This window comes from Pinus tabuliformis, chromosome 7 (assembly GCF_031772625.1).
Source record: "Pinus tabuliformis cultivar Carrire ecotype Pingquan chromosome 7, CPIR1, whole genome shotgun sequence".
In the NCBI taxonomy this organism is placed as follows: domain Eukaryota; kingdom Viridiplantae; phylum Streptophyta; class Pinopsida; order Pinales; family Pinaceae; genus Pinus; species Pinus tabuliformis.
In genome coordinates this window covers 1,617,932,112-1,617,954,447 of record NC_142293.1, presented here as the reverse complement: position 1 = coordinate 1,617,954,447, position 22,336 = coordinate 1,617,932,112, and the positions used below count along the sequence as shown (strand labels likewise).

Sequence of the window (22,336 nt, the reverse complement as noted above, 5' to 3'; positions counted from 1 at the left end):
GTGTTTTGGCTAAGGAAAATTGGCAAAGGCTAAGGCAAAGGCATATAAAGGCAAAAAGGCATTTTTCACACATTTATTTATGAAATAAAGGAAATTAGGAGAAAAGTAAGGAGGAGGAAAATGAAGGAAAATAACAGAAAATGAAGAAAAATAACAAAAAATGAAGAAATTAGAGGCCTCATGCATAAAAAGGCTTCTTAGGATCAGTTCATTTTTGTCAAGTTCAAATTTGGACCTCTCTCATTATTCTTTCTCTCTCTCTCTCCTGGTAACTTAGAGTTTTCTTGGAGCACTTTAGTTTGGAGCAAGGAAATGAAAAGCAAGCAAAGGAAAGGAAAAGCAGGCAAAGGAAAGGGAAAGCAAGTAAGGATCAAGGAAAGGAAAGCAGGATTAAGCAACTTCAATAGGAATACTTGCAAGTAACCTTTTGCATGTGTGATTTCCTAGCTAGTTTGGACATGCATGGATTTGCATGTTGGTGTATGGTCCTCTTGCTGTCCATGGCATGGTTTTTGTTGGGTTATGACAGTGGAATTCAGCGTAGCGTAGCCTTTTTCCGGATGCCATGGTATGTTGGATGTTTATTTTGGTTTTGGAAATTTGGAATTGCCGGATGGATTTCAGAATCCGAGGCAGAGTTGGTCTCAAGGTTCATTCCCAAAGGCCTAGGAATCCCTTGACTGGTTTTGGCAGGGTACATAGTAAAGCCCGAGGGAGCAGTCTCAGTTTAGGGCCTAGTAGTTCGGGTTTGGATTGCGGTAAAGCCTGAGAGACAAGAAGATGAAAAATACCTCAAGGATAGTGATGGATTTCGGATGACATTTCAAGTTTTGTTCGGTTGTGATCGGAGCACTAGTTTTGGTGTGATCACAGTTTGGTGAGAGTGGAGGTGGTTTAACCTCTGGATTCCCTTTGTTGTTCTTGGATTGGTTGTTCTATGAGATCCCACATTCATGCTTGGAATATAGCACGGGGGTGACTGACTGAAAAAGAGATTTGGTTCAACCATGTCTATGGTCGGTGGTATGTGGAAGTCCCAAACCTGGTCGGATATGGCTATGATTAATAAAAGATAAGTTCTCTTGATTTTTCACTGATTTATATGTGGATTTCATGTCTGTCATATCTTTGATATTTATATGGTTTTATGTTGGTTATAAGCGTGGTTGAATGACTGGTTTATGTCATGGTTGTTTCATATATTTACTTGTAACTATTAAATGGAGGGATGCAAGACCTAATTGATGATGTAGTAGTTCATTTGAGAAGGAGATGATCCTTCTGGTTATGTTTCATAAGTTGTTTCAATCGTTTATACTCTGTCTTGTATCCTAGACCTATAGGTTACATTGATGCCAAGTGTTTGACATAATGTCAGTCCCAGTTGGGGATGCTTAGACCTAGTCCTGAGGGTGATTTTTGATTGATCAACATTGTTATTATGTTTTTAATGAATTCTGGAAGTTACAACAAGTTCTGGGTAGAGGCCAAGATTCTGGGCTAGAAAAGTGGCTTAAATCCTGGGGTCACTGGCACAAAACTGGCAATTCTGGTCCACAGTCACTAAGGGCATCCCTGTGAGAGTGACTTTAGGTTGTTGGCCACTCCCTTGCCCATAGCATGAGAGCGACTATGGCCTAAGAGCTGTAGAATAATAGTGGGACCTAGGGACAGGCTGTCTGAGTGGCTGACTTGTCTCCTGAGGGTTCTATTGATGATGTTGGATGATTGTATGTGATGTTCTGTCGATTCCACTTCCTTAAGGTGACATAGGAGGTTGAATCCGATTGTAGTAGCATCTCTCCTCATGTTTACCCCAGTTGGCATAGTTACTTTGGGTAGACCTGGGAGGGGGTGTTACAGATTGGTATTAGAGCATGGTTACACTCTCTTTGGGTCATATCTGGTGTTATAGATATGGGTGAATGTGTTGGTCATGCATGCTTGTTAGTTGCGTGTGTGGCTCTTACACTTGCATTCCCTGTGCTTGTTGCACTACATCATATTGTTCATGGTAGTAGTAATGTTATCATGAGGAACTTGATGTCGATTTTATGGAATGTTGTGATGAATATATGACTGGTTATACAATTATATGCAGCTTGATTACATCCTTGTATGTTGGGTTGCATTCTTGGTTATTTGATTACATGCATCAGTCTTGTAGGTTGATTACAAGAATTGATCGCTTATGCTCGACTACATGCGATTATGCATATGTGTAGTTGATTAGGCATTTCTTATGCAGGTGGATAGTTGCATGAGACAATGTGTGCAATGGAGTAATGGTTGTTGTCGTGCATGAGGTCATAACATGCATTGTTGATATGGCCTTGCATTGATGACTGAACCCTAGCTAAAATGATGTTTATGCATTGATACACTTATTTGATATATGTCTATATGTTATTATGGTCATGTTGTACATGCATCACGCTAATTTGATGATATTGTAGACAAGGTATCCCCCTGATTTATGCTAAGGTACATTGATTTATGGTGATTTGGTTTAGCACAAGAGAAACATGCAGAGGTGAATGCGATACTACTTCAGAGTTTGTTAGATTTGCAGCGACAAAGACCTCTTCTGATCAGACATGGACATGAGAACATAACTAATGGGGCAAATGGCAGCAGGTATCATAGTAGACATAGGTCATATAGATATGGCAGTATGAGAGATGGTAGAACGTTGGACAGTCTAGATAATAGGGGTGATAGAGACATGTATTACTCTAGTTCTGGTTATGACAAACATCATGATCGTCATCATTATCATCTGTATAGGAGGAATGATTGGGGATACTTACCAGATGAGTTCAAGAAGGAAAAACCACCTACCTTTGGTGGAGAGAGGAAGAAATCACAAGATGCAGAGGCTTGGTTGCTTGGCATGAGGAAATTCTTTAGATTTCATGATTACTCAGAAAACATGAAAGTAAGGATAGCCATTTTCAGTCTCAAAGGTAAAGCAGATATTTGGTGGGAAGACGTGAAGAATGTCAAGGACATACATGAGGATGATTTGACTTGGAATGCGTTTGAAAGGCTCTTCAAGAATGAGTACTTGTCTGAGAGGTATTATGATGACAAAGCCAAGGAGTTTTATGATTTGCGGATGGGTTCTATGACAGATGAGGAGTATACTAGTAGATTTTTGGAACTGTTGAGATATGTGCCTTACCTCAGAGAGGAGAAGACCAAGGTTCAGAGGTTCATCAGTGGATTTCTAGTTGCATACAAAGACTAGATTGAGTTCGATGAGCCTAGATCATTGGAGGAGGCCATCCGAAAGTTGAAGCATTGTTATGAGCAGTCGAAGCTCAAAGTCTAGCTAAAATACAACTGTAAAAGAAAAGACAAAGCTAAAGGAAAATGGTCACCAAAGCGAGTAAGACCTCTGGATTGAAGTGAGAAAGATAATTCAGTTCCTTACAAGAGGTTCAATACAGTGGATAAGGGACATGGAGAGTAGCCCTAGAGGTGGTGGTAGGGAACCATTACAGTGTTTGATATGTGGTAAGGGTCAGCGTAAGAAGGACTGTCTATAGTATCAGAGTGGTGGTAGACCCCATATCTATATTGCTTAGAAGGTGCATACAATTGGTGAAGTTGGTCACAACATTCCTCAGATTTATGCATCGGTGGACAATAGGGAGGTAGATCATCAAGCATCGATCATTGAGATGGACGATAAGCTTTGTGATCAAGTCGTTTCTTTTTTTATTGATCCTAGATCTAACTATAGCTATATTAATCCTTACCTGGTGGATAAGCGTGGTTTGAGAAAAAAAGTGCATGCAGAATCTTGGTTGGTACAGTTGGCTACATGTACAAAGAAGCAAATTCACCATTGGGTAAGAGCTTGTGAATTTGAGTTAAATGATATGCCTACAACTACGCATTTGAATGTATTGCCATTGGGATCGTATAGTATGCTTTTGGGTATGGATTGGTTATACCTTAAAGAAGCAAAGTGGATTGCTTCGATAAGGCCATTGAGTGTGTGGATGATAGTGGGGAAAAGAGGACCTTTTAGGGAAATAAGAATCCTACATTAGTGAGGATGGTTACCACTATGCAGGCTAATTGTAGTTGCAGAAAAGGTTGTGTGATGTTTGCAGTTCCAGTGACAAGGGTAAGGAGGTTGAGGATGCCGATGTGTTGAGTAGGTACCCAATATTATAGCAGTTTCAAGATGTATTCCCTGAGGACATTAGAGAGTTGCCACCTCATAGGGAGGTAGACTTTTCTATTGAGTTAATGCGAGGGGAAGCTCCAGCATTGAAAGCACCTTACAAGATGAGCACACCCGAGTTGGTAGAGTTGAAGTTGCAGCTGAAGGAAATGTTGGACAAAGGATACATCAAACCCAGTTTATCACCTTGGGGCGCACTAGTGTTGTTCGTACGGAAGAAAAATGGTACTCTTAGATTATGCATTGACTACAGGCAGCTGAATAAAGTGACTATCAAGAACAGGTACCTTCTGTCGAGGATCAATGATTTGTTTGATTAGTTGAAGGGAGCAACAATGTTCTCTAAGATTGAATTGAGATCGAGATACCATCAGGTGCACATCAAGGAAGAGGATATCTTCAATATTGCGTTCAGGACCAGGTATGGGCATTATAAGTTTGTTTTTGTTCCATTTGTTTTAAATAATGCTCCAGCTACATTCATGTGTTTGATGAATAGTGTGTTGCGTCCTTATTTGGACAAGTTTGTTATTGTATTCATTGATGACATAATGGTATATTCTAAGAATGCGGAAGAACATGCCAAACATTTTAGCAACAATGTTGAGATTACTAAGAGAGCATCAGTTGTATGCTAAGCTTAGCAATTGCAACTTCTTTCAGACTGAGGTACACTACTTGGGACATGTTGTCTCCAAGGAAGCATAAAAGTAGATCCAAAAAAAATAAGGGCCATCATGGAGTGGGCAACTCCTAAGAATGTAGATGAGGTGAGATCATTCCTGTGATTGACAGGTTACTACAGGAGGTTCGTCAGGAACTTCTCATGCATTGCATATCCTATAACATCATTGCAACAGAAAGGTAAGAAAGTTTGAATGGAAAGAAGAATGCGAGGCTAGTTTTGAGAAGCTCAAGTAGATGTTTATACATGCACTAGTGCTAAAGATTGTGGATCCAGACAAGGAGTTTGTAGTATGTACATATGTTTGCAAGAGGGGACTTGGTGGAGTTTTCATGCAAGAAGAATAGTTAGTGTGCTATGAGTCACGAAAAATGAATGAGCACGAACATAACTATCCAACACATGATCTTGAGCTAGTAGTGATTATACATGCATTGAAGACGTGGAGACATAATCTTTTGGGTAGGAGGTTTACATCGATGAGTGATCACTGTGGGTTGACGTATTTTTTTTACCAACCGAATTTAAATGCTAGGCTTCGACATTAGATACGTCAAAGGGAAGGAGAACCTAGTTGCAGATGCTCTTAGCAAGAAGGTACAGGTAAATCATATAGCGACAATAAGCTGCTATGGGACAAAGTTACAAGATAGGATCTTGCGGGAATGATAGTGGAATGACAAATACATAGATATCATGTACAAGTTATAACAGAGTATAGGTTTAGGTATAGGTGCAGGTACACGTATAGGTGACCGGGATGCATACTATTATCTCACAGCAGATGGATTGGTGAGGTTTTGAGACAAGATCTATGTGCTGAATTGTAGTGAGCTCAAGAAGCTTATCTTGAGGGAGTTTCATGTGAAACCATATTCGGGTCATCCAGGATATCAAAAGACATTGACGACAATGAAGAAGTTTTACTATTGGCTGAATCTGAAGAAGGAAGTGACTGAGTTCATGGCTAGATGTTTAGACTGTCAGCAAGTAAAGGTGGAATGCAAGCGTTCAGGTGGTCTACTATAACCTATTATAATTCCAGAATGGAAATGAGAGGTCATTTCCATGGATTTCATCATAGGTCCCTAGAGGAAAGTAAGGCAGGATTATGGTCATGGTTGGAAGTTTGAACAAGGTAGCTTACTTCATTCCTGTGAAGACTACATATTTAGCTAGTGAGGTAGCGCATTTGTTCATTAGAGAGATAGTGAGACTACATGGTGTTCCAAAGAAGATCGTGTCGAACAAGGATGAAAAATTCACTTCCAAGTTTTGGAAGGAGCTATTTGTAGGCTTGGGTACAGAGTTGGCCTTCAGTACAACTTATCATCTGCAGACATATGGTTAGACAGAGAGGGTCAACATGATCTTAGAAGACATGCTGAGGATGTACGTGATGCACCAGCAGAGGAAATTCTAGGAGTATCTTCCATTGGTGGAGTTCACATACAATAATGGTTATCAGGAGTCATTGAGGATGAGTCCTTTTGAGGCATTGTTTGGATGGATTTGTAACACTCCCATCAGCTGGACTGATCCAGTGAATAGGGTACTTATTGGATCAAACATGTTGGCGGACATGGAGAAGGAAATGCAGGTTATAAAGAAGAATCTAAAGGTAGCACAAGATAGACAAAAGTGTTATGTAGATCAACACAGGGTGTTCAAAGAGTTTCAGGTTGGGGAGCATGTGTATTTGCGCATCAAGCCCAAGAAATTCTCTTTGAGGACTGGTGGATGTATTAAGTTGGTACCACGGTATTGCGGGCCTTTCAAGATTCTCGAGAGGATTGGACCAGTGGCATATCGACTTGTACAACCTCCAATGATGAAATTCCATGATGTTTTCCATATTTCATTGCTTAAGAAGTATATAAAGGATGTTGATCATGTTATTGATTGGTCTGTATTGCAAGTGGAGAAAGAAGGAGAGTTCCAGCTGGAGCCTCAGTGCATATTGCAGCGGAAACATCTCATGCTCAGGAACAGAGCCATAAAGCAAGTTAAAGTGCAGTGGAAGCACTTTGGGCTCGAAGAGGCTACATGGGAAATGACAAATCAGATGTTGGCCCTATATCCTTCATTGTTTTCCAATTGAGGCAAAGCAATTTTGGTTTGATGTTGGTTTATGTTTGGCATATGTTTTGTTGATGTTTTGATATTGTATACGTATATGTATATGGATGTAAATACCGCCATGAGCTAAGTTATAAATCTCCAATAAGAGGTATGGTTATTATCTTGTCATGTTGTCATGATGTTTTTATTTTGAGCAGGTTCCTCATTGTAAATACTGCAATGAGCTAAGTTATAAAGTTCCATAGGCAGTATGTCTAATTTTCAATGGTTTTGCTGAGGTCTTGGTGTGGTTTAACACCGAGGACAGTGTTCCCCAATGTTAGAAAATTATATATTACGGAGCAATGGAACACATAAAATATTGCAGAAATATAAACACAGAAAACGCACAAAACAAGAGAGACACAGATATACGTGGTTCACCCAGTTTGGGCTACGTCCACCCCGAACAGCCAGTCCTTCCTTTCTATTATCCAACAAAATGAAGAGACACAACCTACAACAAATCTGCTGTAATATCCTTTGTTTTCTCTCACAGTCTCACCTCTCTATTCCTCGCTCACAGAATACACATCTATCACACAGCCTCAAATACAATACCCTCATACAAAGAGAGGGGTTGCCTTCTAGGGCAAAAAACCCTAAACTAAACATAAGTTCTACCGTCAGATCATCCGCCTAATGAACGACCCAGATTGACTAGAAATTACTATACTTTTACAAGGCAATTTTACAACTGTTTTTAGCAGCGAACATTTTATGGGCGGCTTTGCCGCCCCCATTTCGAACTGGGGTCCTATGTGGCGATACCTTTGAATATAGAAGATAATCAGGCTCCACACCCAACACCCAAGGGGGGATGGTTCTGTAACAACCCTTGTGAAAAAATCATGTAATAAAAGTTAATAAAGGCAAAATAAGACCAATATTAAGGGACACTTATTCCAAGCTGAATGATGGGCAACGATATCCTAGTGGGCGTCACTAGATGTGTGTTTTGGCTAAGGAAAATTGGTAAAGGGTAAGGTAAAGGCATATAAAGAAACAAAGGCATTTTTGACACATTTATTTATAAAATAAAGGAAATTAGGAGAAAGTAAGGTGAAAGGTCACAAGTTGCATGTGAGGAGGAAAATGAAAGAAAATAATTGAAAATCAGAAATTAGAGGCCTTATGCATAAAAAGGCTTCTAAGGATCAGTTCACGGCTTTTGTCAAGTTCAAGTTTGGAGCTCTCTCATTATTCTCTCTCTCTCTCACTCTCTTGGTCACTTAGAGTTTTCTTAGAGCACTATAGTGTGGAGAAAGGAAAGGAAAAGCAAGCAAAGGAAAGGGAAAGCAAGCAAGGATCAAGGAAATGAAAGCAGGATCAAGCAACTTTAGCAAGAATACTTGCAGGTAACCTTTTGCATGTGTGATTTCCTAGCTGGTTTGGACATGCATGGATTTGCATGTTGGTGTATGGTCCTCTTATTGTCGGTGGTATGGTTTTTCTGGGTTATGATAGTGGATTTCAGCGTAGCATAGCCTAGCCTTTTTGCAGATGTCATGATCTGGTGGGATGTTTATTTGAGTTTTGGAACTTTGGAATTGTCAGATGGATTTTGGAATCTAGGGCAGAGGTGGTCTCAAGGTTCATTCCCAAAGGCCTAGGAATCCCTTGACCAATTTTGGCGGGATACATGGTGAATTATGAGGGAGTAGTCTTAGTTTAGGGCCTAGTGATTTGGGTTTGGATTGTGGTAAATTCTGAGAGGCAGGGAGACGTAAAATACCTCAAGGATAGTGATGGATTCCAGATGGAATTCTAAGTTCTGTTCGGTTGTGATCAAAGCACCAGTTTTGGTTGGATCATGGTTTGGTGAGGGTGGAGGTGGTTTAACCTATGGATTCCCTTGGTTGTTCTATGAGATCCCACATTTATGCTTGGAATATGGCACGGGGTTGACTGGCTGAAAGAGAGATTTGGTTCAGCCATGTCTATGGTTGGGTGGTATGTGGAAGTCCTAAACCTGGTCAGATTTTCCTATTATTAATAAAATATAAGTTCTCTTACTTTTGCACTGATTTGTATGTGGATTTAATGGTTGTCATATGTCTGATCTTTATATGGTTTTATGCTGGTTATAAGCATGGTTGAATTACTGGTTTATGTCATGGTTATTTCATATATTTACTTGTAACTGTTAAATGGATGGATGCAAGATCTAATTGATGATGTAGCATTTCAATTGAGAAGGAGGCAATCCTTTTGGTTATGCTTCATAAGTTGTTTCAATTGTTTATGCTCTGTCTTGTATCTTAGACTTTTAGGTTGAATTGATGCCAAGTGTTTGACAAAATGTAAGTCCCGATTGGGGATGCTCAGATCTAGTCTTGAGGTTGATTTTTAATTGATTAGCATTGTTATTATGTTTTAAATGAATTCTAGTAGTTACAACAAGTTATGGGCATAGGTCAGGATTCTGGGATATAAAAGTGGTTTAAATCCCGAGGTCGCTGGGACAAAACTGGCAATTCTAGTCCATAGTCGCTTGTAGGCAGGCCTGTGAGAGTGACTTTAGGTTGATGGCCGCTCCCTTTCCCATAGCATCAGAGTGACTATGGCCTAAGAGTTGTAGAAGAGGAGCGGGACCCAGGGACAAGCTGTCTGAGTGGATGACTTGTCTCATGAGGGTTCTTTTGATAATGTTGGATGATTGTTTGTGATGTTTCGTCGATTCCACTTCCTTAAGGTGACATAGGAGGTTGAATCCGATGGTAGTAGCATCTCTCCTCATGTTTACCTCGGTTGGCATGGTTACTTTGGGTAGACCTATGAGGGGGTGTTACACCCAAAACTCGAGAATGGTGGATCTAGGTCTTCCTTGCACTGCACTGGCTTGGTTGCCAATGACCTCATCCTTCTTGGCCGCCAATGACTTCGAGTTGATGAGAGAAAAAGTGGTGATATGGGCTGATTGAAGGAGTTAAGGAGGTGGAAAACCTCCTAGAATCTCTCCTTGCTGTCTACTCTGAGCTCCTGCATTGAAATTATCTCAAAATTTCTCCAATTCCTGCATTTAAACCATATTAGGCCACATGACATAGCAACATATATTTCACCCCTCACACTAAGCATAATATAAAGATATTGTAAATAAATGTGAAGAAAGAGATAATTTTAAATATGGAGGATGACATTTTGATCCTTATGATATACCCATTGATGATCCTCATCATCACCCCCCTACTAAAGATGTTTCTCATTCTCTGAGCAACTCAGTCATCTATGTCCATATCTTTCATGGCCCTGGTGGCCTCTCTGACATCCCAAGGCTCTTGAGATGGTGTGCCTTCTTGAGGATAGAAGCTTGCATTTTTTTCTATTTCTATCCACTGCTTCCTCTCCTCTTCTTCATTTCTTCCTTCTTGTAGGCCTAACATCAAGGGTAGACTGAGCTTGAGTCCAATCCAATCGATTTTTAAAATTTTCATTAGTCTTTTGTATAGGGGTGTCCTTTCTAATTCATTCCTCAACCTTTTAGGAGAGTGATACTCCTTGATTTGGAGATTGTGGAGTAAGGCATTCCATCTTCTCTGGCAGGCTTGATGGCTTTCTGTCCCTAATAACATGAGTGTGTCTTCAAAATGTGAGATGGCCTACTCCTGGGTGGCAAGGTATTTGGGTGCTATATCAACATCATTGGAGATGATGCTATGATTGCTAATGACAACCATTGGGATTATTTTCTCTACCTTGATATATAGTGGTTCTTTTTCTTCATTTTCCATTACTTTCTTTACCTCCTTAGCTTTGGCCTCATCACGAGTCATCCAAGATGCTAAGGCCATCATTTTCATGTCCCCCAACTTTGCATTGGGATCCAAAACATTCATATAAGTCAAGGTGAGGTTATGCATGTAGAACTCAACCAATTTTGCTGTGTCTTTTATGCTACTTTGGTCACATAATTCAATGAATTTTTTGTATTCTTGAAATGACACAAATCCATGTTGTGCTAGGGTCTTGATTTGGAATTTCATCCACTGCTCTTTGAGAAATAGTGCATAAGACTTGGATGGATGTCTGCACTGTAATGCCTCCATGGAGAGGCTTGCCATTGTGGCCAGTTGGGTTTCCTTCTCCTGCAACTTCTCCCTCAACCATCTATTTTCTACTTGTAGTTGTTCCCTCATTGTCGACTCTTTCTATCTTAGCTCACTTAATTATTTTCCCATTTCAAGGAAATTTTCTTCCATGAGGCCCACATCTTCCACCTTTTTGGACTTGGCAATTTGCATCCATCTGTGGGTTCTTCCTCTTTCTGATTTTAGTTCAAATAAAAGTGGGATTTCAAATTTTTGGGGAATAACTCTCCCTACTTCAATGAATTTATAATAATAGCTCAAACTAGGTTGTGGACTAGACTCCTGGAGCTCTGGGAAGTCCTTCTCAAATGTTTTTGGGGAAGCTCCCCCTCCTGTAGCTGTTGTGTTACCTTTTTCCCCTCCTGTTGCTCATTCTTCCCTTCCTGTAGCACCCTTTGTTCTTCCTGTAGCACCCTTTGTTTTTCCTGTAGCATGCTTTGTTTTTCTTGTAGCATGCTCTGTTCTTCCTGTAGCTTCCCCTTTCCTTTTTGTTGGAGGGTGGTAGGTGTCTTGGGTTGTTTAAAGGAGGTTGATCTAGTGGTGGGCCTCCTTACATATGCTATAGGAGTCTTTGATATGTTTTATGGAGAGGTGACCTCTTCAACTTTTCTTTTAGTGGGCCCCACCTCCTCTTTCTTACTTGGGGACTCTTCAATTGTGATAGGGGAATTTGTGGGAGTTTGAGGCCTTCCTTGCTTGATCCTGGTGCTTTTCCTGGTCTTAAAGTAGAGGGGAGCTTGCCTTTGCCTCTTCTTTTTGGGTTTGACTGGGGTGCTCAAGGTAGCTAAGGTTGCAACTACCTCTTTTTCATTGGGTCCTGGAGACAAACTTGTTTGCTCTGGGGATACCCCTGCTTCTCTAGATTCAATAGTTTTCTCAGGGCTTGGTTTTTCCTATTGCTCCCCCTCTTCCTCTTCATCTTTCTCTTTTTCTACCTCTGCCTCTGGTTCTTCCTCTATCCTCTTTGCATCTGTCTCTCTTTCCTCTTCTACCTCTGCCCCCTCTTCTTCTTCTTCCTTCCCCTCTCTTCCTCCAACACTAGAGGCTGGGGTCTCACCTGGTGTGAGGTTTGTGTGTCAATGAAGGCCTCTCTATCCATATCAATGAATTTGGACCAAAGGATAGGGATCCTTAGTTTGTTCAAGGCATCCACCACTATCAATTTAATGAGACCATGGTGACCTAGGTGTTGGTGTTTGTCCTCTCTCACTTTTTGAATCGTGGCCTTGATGGACTGTAGGAGGATATATGGTAAACTGAGTCTTTGAATCAAGGGAAATTTTGCTTGAAACCTTAGTTCATGGAGTAATCTAAAATGGTAGCCATAGACCACACTCAACCTTCCTTCACAGGAGATGTATTTTAGGATATGGTAGGCCACCTCATCCCAAGGATAGGGTAGGCTTTCCCTCCTAACTCCATTCTTGTCTTCAATAGGTTTTTCATTGGTAGTGAAGAAGTTCTTTTTAGCAGTGGAACTGGTGGTTTTGTCTTCTCTGCCCCATTTGATCCCTAGGGGTAGGGTTGTCACCCTACTAATTAGCTAAGGACTGAGTGAAATAGCTAATCCCCTCACCATAGTGGTGGCACTGACTTCTGTTTGTGAGTTCAGGGCCATGGAAAATTCATATGCAATATCATCATCATATCCCTTCAACAGTTCAAAGAATCCTAGCCACTGGTGTCTTCTAAAAATGTCTAACACGGGAGGGTGGAGATGGATTCTTTTAGTGTCTAAGGGCTCCCTTCTATTGAATCCTCCCCCCATCTCTTTTCTATGTTTTCAACTAAGTGAAGGAGAGATGCTTCCTGCAATAGCTTTGATGTGTAATTCAATGGTAGTAGAGGGTTGAAATCTCTAGTTGATGATAATTTCCTATATTCCCTCTAATTTACAGCTAGAAAAGTTCTTTCATTTCACAATTTGATTGATATTTCCTATAGAATTTAGAGTGCACCAACATACAAGTTATGGACAAATGAAGGAGAGGGTGCACTTACTTTTTACCACATGGCCTGGGATAAATATAATAAATTGGAGACCAATTCGACCCTTGGTAGCATTCCTTCACCCTTTTAGTCTTCCTGTAGCAATCTCTTGGGCTTCTTGTAGCATTTTCAAGCTTCCTATAGCTCCCTCTTGTAGAAATGGAAGAATAGGGTTCGACTCTCCTCAATGGCACCCCGAGCTCATCCTCACCTTAACTATTTTTGAAATGAGCATAAATGCAAGAGAATTTGAGCCCCAATACATAATATGCCATTTTTGGCTTAGGCTTGGAGTGTTGTGATGACTTGGCAGATACATGAGGTTTCCTCTTTTTGACTGTTGTCCCCACTTGGAATAATCATTCCCTCGTCCCTTTTAATCAACACCCACTCTCTGTGATCCTAACTTGACTGATGTGACACCTCCACGTTGCATGATTTCTCACAAACACTTTTTTTTCACTGACTGAGGTTGGCCAAGTTAACTGACTGCCTCCAACTTATTAAAATACCTCCTCTCATCATTTACACATTTTTCGTTATTTACACATAAGGAGAAGATGAGAGGTTGCCATACCTGTGCCTACCTCATGATCGACTGATGCAGGGATGTGCATGCTGGAGCTGGACCTTTTTAATGTCACCAAGGGAGTTTCCTTGCTATGTTTTTCCTTTTCCTGTGTATGTCTTCTTTGCTCCTCATGGTATTTGACTATTTTTGTTGCTATGTGTGCAGGTGCCTTGTTAATGTAGGAGTTGCTACTACTGGTGGAAAGTCTTTTTGGGAGTGGTATGACTACTGCAGATTGCCTCATGAGTTGGTATCGCCCCCCTACTGATGAAAAACAATGAGATTATGGCTTTCTGTGAGGTTTTCATAGGTTGCTACAAGAGGAGGTTCTCTTCATGTAACAATCCTTTTCTTCTTTTCCAGAGTCTTCAAACTGCATGGGGGTGATAAGAATGATGTGAAGGGCCTAGACAATGATGCTAGGACTATGAGGGAGTTGTTTAGATTTTTGAAAATGGAGAGGATGTGCTCTGTGTGGTTCTAAAATTTTTTTTACAAGGTAAGACAAAGTGGAGGGATTTTAGTGAAAAATATAAGTTTTTTATGAACTGTGATGTATGAGTGATGCATGGATGGTGGAACATGGTGGGGGACCTTATTTATCCTTTGCAAGGTCATGCTTGGTGGTCCTTTCATTCAAATTTCCTTCCTGTAGCTTTTCGGAACCCTCCTATAGTAGTACAAGACCTTCCTATAGCAATTACAAGTTCTTCTTGTAGCAATCTAGGGAGGGGGTGAAATTTGAATTTTGAGATAATGGGATGATGGGGAGTGGTGGGCACATGAATTTGGATGGTGGATATGAAGTGGATGGAGGGAGAATTGGAGAGAATCTTGAGGATGTTGGCCTTATAGCTATGGAATCCATCACTATCTTCAAACATGCAAAATGGCAAAAACAATTAACAGACATGTTGTGGATCCATGTCCCGAGCTTTTTCTTTTCTTTTCTTCATTCTCTTTCCTTTTTTTTGAGATGCATAAGCTACCTCAGGAGAGGTTTTCAACCTATAATCCAGCCCTGGGTGCCTCGAGAGGTTTTCACCCAGGGATCTTTATTTTTTCTTCTTTTTCTTTACTCTTGGGCTGACTCAAAGTGGTTTTCAACCCAAGAGTTGGCTTGAGATGCCTCATAAAGGTTTTCATCCCGTTATTTTAGTATTTTTCTTTTTTTCAAGACAGTAGCTAGAAATGTTGTGGAGTGGAAGCTTTGACACTTCCAATCACATTGACCTCTCTGCTAATGGTGTTGATGAATTCTTCCTTAGACATAGGTTTTTTGTATACCTTCAACCTGTAGCCATTGACAAGCAAGGGAATTCCTTCTTCATCAATGGTCCTGATTTGAACATCTCCATTGTCATGACATTTCTCTATCAGGTATGGGCCTAACCATCTTGTCATCAGTTTTCCTTTGAAATCCTTGAACCTAGAGTCATATAATAAGGCCCAATCCCCTTCCTAAAAAACTTTGTCCTTGATATGCCTATCATGCCAGACCTTCCTCTGTAATTGTATAACTTCAGTGTGTAGGAGGGTTTGCATTCTAAACTCATCCAAGCCATTCAACTGGAGCAACCTCTCCTACTGTGCTTTAGTGATATCTAAGTCCAATTGGGTTGCCATTCTCAAAGTATTATGCTCAAACTCAATAGAGGGAAGAGTTTTTTTTCCATAAACCAAATCATATGGAGTGAAGCCAATAGTTGTTTTCCAAGTTGTGTTATAGGCCCAAGTGGCCTCCACTAATCTGTTTTCCCAATCCCTCATATTGCTGCTCACAACCTTGGTGAGGATGATCTCCAATGCTCTATTTGTAACCTCTACTTGTCCATTTGCTTGAGGGTGATAGGCAGTAGATTTTCTGGGTTTGATATGATGTTGCCTTAACATGTTCTCGGTAATATGTGATGTGAATTGAGCTCCCTGATCAATGAATATCTCGGTAGGGTACCTAAATTTGTAGAAGACATTCTCCCTTAAGAACTCATCCACTTTCTCCTTTGTTGTTGCCTTGACAGCCTTTGTCTCAGCCACTTTGTCAAATAGTCAGTGCACACAATGATGTACTTTTTCTGCCCTGATGGTGGATCAATTGGCCCAATGAAATCCATACCCTTGTCAAATGGCTCCAAGGTCACCTGGGGTTGTAGGGCCATTTCATCCTTGGGTCGCCTGTTTCAAAGAAATACTCGGCCGAGAGAGATGAACCGCAATACCCATCGGTCTATGCACGGATACTGAGAATTGGTCAATTGAGTGGCAGACACACAGAAGAGACATGAGTTATGGGTTTCCCCATCCTTTGGCACTGATCACATATGCTGGTATATCTTCTTGCATCTTGGTGGAGAGTGGGCTAATAATAACCAGCTTATACAGCTCTGAAAGCTGTTCTCTTGGAAGAAAAATGACCTCCATAGGGCCCATCATGATAGGTTGAGAGGATGTCAAAGACTTCCTCTTGCCTGAAACATCTCCTTAAGATCTTATCTGGTCCCAGCTTGAAGAGATTGCCCCCAATCCAAGCGAAAGGGGCGATCTTCCTTACTATTCCACCCTTCTCCCTGGATGACAGATTTGGAGAAAATATTGCAACAACTAGGTAGTTGGCTCTGTTAGCAAACCATGGAGAGCGCGCTAAGATAGAAAATAAGTGCTCATCTGGAAGCTAATCATTGATCATCCCTTCATCACCTGCAAACAAATTAAGTCTAGACAGAAAATCTGCTACTGCATTTTCTTTTCCTGGCTTGTTAATGATAGTTAAATCAAACTGTTGTAACAGTAGCAACCATATAATGATTCTAGCATTCACATTAGGCTTATTCATCAAGTATTTGATAACAACATGGTCAGTATGCACAAAATTTTGGTATCCAGTGATGTAGTGTCTGAATTTTTTCAAGGAGTGTACAATAACTAGGAATTCTTTCTTAGTTACAGTGTAGTTAAATTTAGCCTTAGATAAATTTTTACTAATGAAGTAAATGGCATAAGGTAACTTACCATCTATTTTTCCCAAGGCTGCCCCCACAGCTTTGTCGGATGCATCAACATGGATATGGAAATGCAGAGCCCAATTTGGGCCGCTAAATATGTGTGCAGTGGTTAATTTCTCTTTCAAGATCTTAAGAGCCTTTTGGTAGCCACCTGTCCATCAGAATTTTGAGTCCTTGGCCAGCAATCCAAACAATGGTGAGGCAACTTTGCTAAAGTCCTTGATAAACCTCCTATAGTATCTAGCTAAACCCAGAAAACTCCTAACATCCCTATGCTTTTGAGGAGTAGGGACCCTTTTTATGATAGCAATTTTGTTTGGGTCCACTTGTATTCCCTTATGAGATATCGAATGGTCAAGGACAGTCCCTGTGTTCATTAGGAATTCACATTTCTCAGGACTAAGCGAGAGGTTTATTTCAATTCACTTCTTCAGGACTTTCCCTAGGTTAGAGAGATCCTCCAGAAAGTCACACCCATAGGGAGTGAAATCATCCATGTAGATCTTTATAGAGTCATGGACCAGCCTAGCAAAAATGCTCATAGCTCCCCTTTGGAAAGTGGCAGTGGCATTACATAAACTGAAAGGAAGGACCCTATAAGCAAAGGTACCCCAAGGACATGTGAATGTAGTTTTGTCTTTATCCTCAGGGTTGATCTGGATTTGATTGTAACCACTAAATTCATCAAGGAAAGAGAAGAACTTCTTCCCTACAAGACCATCTAAAACCTCATCAATGAATGTTAAAAGGAAATGGTCTTTCTTGGTGGCTTTGTTTAGTTCTATGTAGTCCACACAGATCCTCCACTTCCCATTCTTCTTTGGGACCAAAACTAGAGGGGACACCCACTCACTATCTGAGATGGGGTATATGAACCCTGCATCTGGTAACTTTTGCAACTCTCCCTTTACTATGTCCTTAAGCGCTGGGTTCATTCTCCTCCAAGGTTGGTGCAAAATTTTGCATCCCTCCTTGATGTAGATGTGATGAGTACAAATCGAAGGATGCACCCCCTTCATTTCTTTATAGTTCCAAGCAAAATCATCTAAGTGCTCTCTCAACATTTTGCACAACTTCTCTTCTTGGTTGGCTGAGAGAGAGGGGTTAATCTTCAAGGTTCTAGATGGACCAAATTATACAACTTTGACATGGGTAGGACTTGGGTCAACTAAGCATAATTCAGTCCAAGGATTACCCTCAGATTCCTTTACAATCTCAACAAGAGGCATGGTATTAGGGGGTTGGTTTTGGAGGATCTGGTCAATGAGGTCATCTTCATTAGGTTGCCCCCCTCCTATAACAACATCTAGGGTACATATTGGATGGGATGTTGTATGATACACTTCATATTCCTCCTCCTCTTCTAACCATAGGGGTAAGTCATGCTCAATGGATGGCTGAGTAGGAGGGTATAATACCAACTGTTTGGACAAATGCCCATTCTTAATGGTCATGTTCTCGAACCCTTAAACTTATGTAAGAATCAACAGTGGCTAACCATGGACTTCCTAGGATGAGGGGATAAGTATTTGGTTTTGGGCTATGTTGTGGTAAAAACACAACCCCCCCATTATTGGTTCGCTGAACTCAAATAATGGGGACCCTTTCTATTAAAATTGGCCAAATACCTTTTTGGATTTTTATTTAGTTGATTTCCCTACGCTTTTGTTAATTTTTCGTTTTCCTTGGATTCTTGTTTTGATTGCTTTGTTAGAATCGAATTTTTACAAGCTTCCCATTGACGCTTGTTTCGCCTCATTTGGTCAACTGGTTTGAAAATGGCGCTCCTTTGAAAGTCTGATTATTTATGTAGCCTGGGTTAAAAATGCATAAAATGTACAATATCGCATTTTGTAAATAAATTAGTTCAATAAGGCATTCAGTTTAAATATTAACTCATAGAGAGTTTTACTAACATTCTTCATTTTTCGGCCAAATCATTAAGTATCGAGATTTAAGAAGTTTATTCCAATTTCTAAATCAATTATTAATCTCGAAAACCCAAAATTTTCGAAGTGGCTGTAGTTTATTTTTATTTTTACTCTTATTAAGAGTGGCTGTAGTTTATAAAATAACTCCCATAAAAAAATAAAATCAAAATCAAAATTGATTTTTAATATTAAATCTCAGATTAATTAAATTAATTATCATTTAAAATATAATTGATTTAATTAAACTAAAATTTAATATATAAAAATATAAATATAAATATATCGCATCGGAAATTTTATAAGATATACTTAAAAACCCCGATATCTCCACATCCCCGATGCCCCGATGCGATATCGCATCGGGGACTTTTGCATTGACACATTAAAAAAAAACCTCATTAGCCAGCCCCGATGCGAATTGCCGAAATTTTGAAAACCCCGAAAAGCATATGGGCATGATGCATTAAAGCAAAGTTTAAAAAAAAAAAACAAAAAATTCAATTGCGATTTCGCATCGAGAACTCTCGACTAATGCATGCCATATGAACTCTCACTCAACGTTTTCCCGATGCGATATGCCATATGAACTCTCACTCAACGTTTTCCCGATGCGATAAGTCAAACTTTGACCTTCACGTATGGCTCACGTATTAATTCATTTTTAGGAATGGTGTATGTTACCATATGAATCGTTAATGGTTCAATGGTTTATATGAGTATGTTAGCATAAGAAATAGGTAGTGATAGTTTAATATTAATATTTAAATAATTAATTTAATTTAATTAATAAATATGTAATATTTATTTAATTTAATTTAATTAAAATTTAAATATTATTTATATTTATATTAATTATTTTACAAATAGTTAATATTTTAGTTAATTAGATATTAATTAATACATAGTTTATTAATTAATTAGTTTAGGTCATAATTAATGATTAAATTAGAATTAATTATTAGATAATTAGAATTCTAATTTAGGATTTAATTTTTAATGAGAATTTTGATTTTTTTTTAGCCCAGCAACAGAATTTCCATATTCATGCCAGATTTGATCCATCAACTTTGGAGGCTCATAAATTGAGTTATACTTGGCCAAATGAGGCCCAGGATGGCTCATTGGAAAGAGAAAATCAAGGAGAACATTTTGGAGGAGGTTTCACCAACAGATTTAATCATTTATTGGGCCAAAAATCAGGCAGAAGATCAGGCTCCGAATTTTGAAAACAAAATCAATTTTCTGAGTTGTTTTCTTCAAATTCATTTGTCCAAAGCCTCTTCTAATTGCAGATCCATTGGTCAATGATATCCTTTGCCAATCAAATCATTCCAAGCATCAATACAGAGCTTATATTCAATTATTTAAATAGAATTTGATTGAATTTGATTTTAAATGCCAGCAATACTATTTTGATTTTATGGTTGCATTTTAATTTATTTTGATTTCTTTTTGCAGGAAAACAGTGGAGGAAATATGGATAAAAAGATCTTAGTCAATGAGAATGCTCCAGCAATTGGATTGGGCAGATTTCTCTTCACCAAACTTTTCTCTCAAGAATTCCTTCACCAATAGTATAAGTAATAGATTGCAAAATGGAATAAGGGGCGGCTCTCCTCTGCAATGCTAGACTTCTAAAAGCACTACTGTAATAGAAATTTAGAGTTGTAGGAGAGAGGAGAAAAAATCTCAGATATGGGGATTATTGAAAATTTTTCCTTTGTATCTTGAATTATGTATGAGGGGCAGAGTTTTCATTATTGTGGCTTTAGCTTTGAAGGCAGAAATTCAAGAAATGTAAAGGACTGTTGAAGACCAAGATAAGATAAATGGATGCAATAAATTGGTATTTGTAATACTACTATTTCAAATATCAATTTCATTTTTATGGTAACAGGAATGTGTCATTTTATTCATGTTTGTGCACTATTGTCAATATGGGTAGTTTGTCTCAATGTTATTATCATGTATTTCTGTTCTTATAGATTAATTTCTGATTTCTGAGTAACTATTTACTCAGAAATCTACCTTATTAAAACTGATTTATTGAATGGTAATATGTTGTGAACTATTTCCACATATTATTGTTTAGTTATTGGATTTGCTGATTTGATAATCAATATCATTTATGTGAACTACTTCCTGAGTGTTGTTGGTTTATTATTTCAGTTAAGAGGTCTCAATAGGATGTGTTTTGATATCCATAATATCAGTTAATTGAACTACTTCATTAACTTGGTATTAATTATAAATAAGACATATCTAAATCCCAATACTTTAATTATATTGCTCTTAGTTGGGTTAGATCTATATCTGCCTAATTAAGATAGGATTTAGATTAGTTTCTTTTGCTTGCATCATAGAATAAGCTTGCATTTAGAGTAAATTCTACATTCTTTTAAGTCCTCTCCTCAAAGAGGCAAAACTTTAGTTGTGGCTTGGCTGAACCCAAATCAGCTTAAGGCTCATTCTCTTGCCTGATCAATAAGAAGAAGTGATCTGATGTCCCTGTCTATTGGTAGTTAAAGATACATTATAAACCAATAGCAGTAGGGAGAAGGTAACTGGACCTAGTTGAACAGTCGGAGCCACCACACCAAACGGAAAAGGAGCTGCTTTAAGGTCCGGACCGGGTGGTTATCCCCCAATGTTGTTGCAGCGATTTTCGAGGCATCAACATTTTTGGCGCTAGAAGGAGGGCCTGAGAAATTTGTCTATTGGAGTGTTTTCAATTTTAACATTTTGTTTATGGCTCCTCTTAAACTTCCAATATGGAGTTGTATCCATGGACGTGCATCCTCCAATACTCCACCCGAAGTGGTAAGACTCTTGTCTCAGGTAAAATTCAATGGTAAGAGAAATTCTTCTGCTTTTAACCATGTCTTTCAATTTATTCAAAATATGTCAAATTACGATTTTCAAGGAATTGATGAAGGCATTTTATGCAGAATTTTTACTCTCACATTTGCGGCAAAAGCCAGAAGTTGGTGTAGAACTCTTCCAGTTGCTTCAATCCACAACTGGGATCAATTTGTTACAATTTTCATTTTTAAATTTGACGGCTATAATTATGAATAGGTATGTGAAGAAATTGAATATCTACGTAGGTTTGAAAATAAGTCTGTTAATGATTTTAATATTCGATTTCATTTGAATTGCTTAAGATTTAAAGATGAAGATAAACCTACGGAAGAAGAATCATTAGATTGGTTTGAATATATTTGTTCTCTTCCAACCATTCCCAATCCATATGAAATTAATTCGAGCTTTGTCCCATCCCCTTCTAATATAAATGAGAATTCCAATATGGATGTGCAAATAAATGGTGATGAAGTGGTTTCACAAAGCTTGGAAAATATTTCCATTCAAATGCAAGAAGACAACAACAGCAATTTTGGAGAAAAAACCGCCTTGAAATCTGAAAGCTACTTTGAAGTAAATTCGGAAAATAAAATCGCAAATCAGCAAGTACAAGCAGCAATCAAAGTAAATAAAATGCAAACTGCTGTACAAATTTCTGAATTTCTCCATGATGAGCAAATGCCAAAATCAGAGAAGCAAAGCAGCGTTCTTCAAGAAAGCATATGCACACAAAGGAATGATCTACAATCTGAAATTTACAATGAGCATAATGCACAAGAGCTCTCAAACAGAGACAGTTTTAAATGCATTGTTTCAGGTTCACATTTTTCCCTTTATCCTGATATTTTTAATGATAGTAATTTTTCTCCTCTTGGTATCAATGATA

General features: G+C 39.0%; 1 long non-coding RNA gene across 4 annotated transcripts in view; it reads left to right on the top strand.

The window, feature by feature from the left end:
• LOC149254414 (uncharacterized) overlaps positions 1-20,465 on the top strand; it is a 216,662-nt gene extending 196,197 nt beyond the window's left edge. For 3 of the 4 annotated variants that reach the window (XR_016267150.1, XR_016267149.1, XR_016267148.1), the window contains one exon: positions 20,047-20,465. This is a non-coding gene — a long non-coding RNA (uncharacterized LOC149254414). The remainder of the gene's footprint in view (positions 1-20,046) is intronic. The other variant, XR_016267155.1, reaches the window with a different exon arrangement.
• The last annotated feature ends 1,871 nt before the right edge of the window (positions 20,466-22,336 follow it).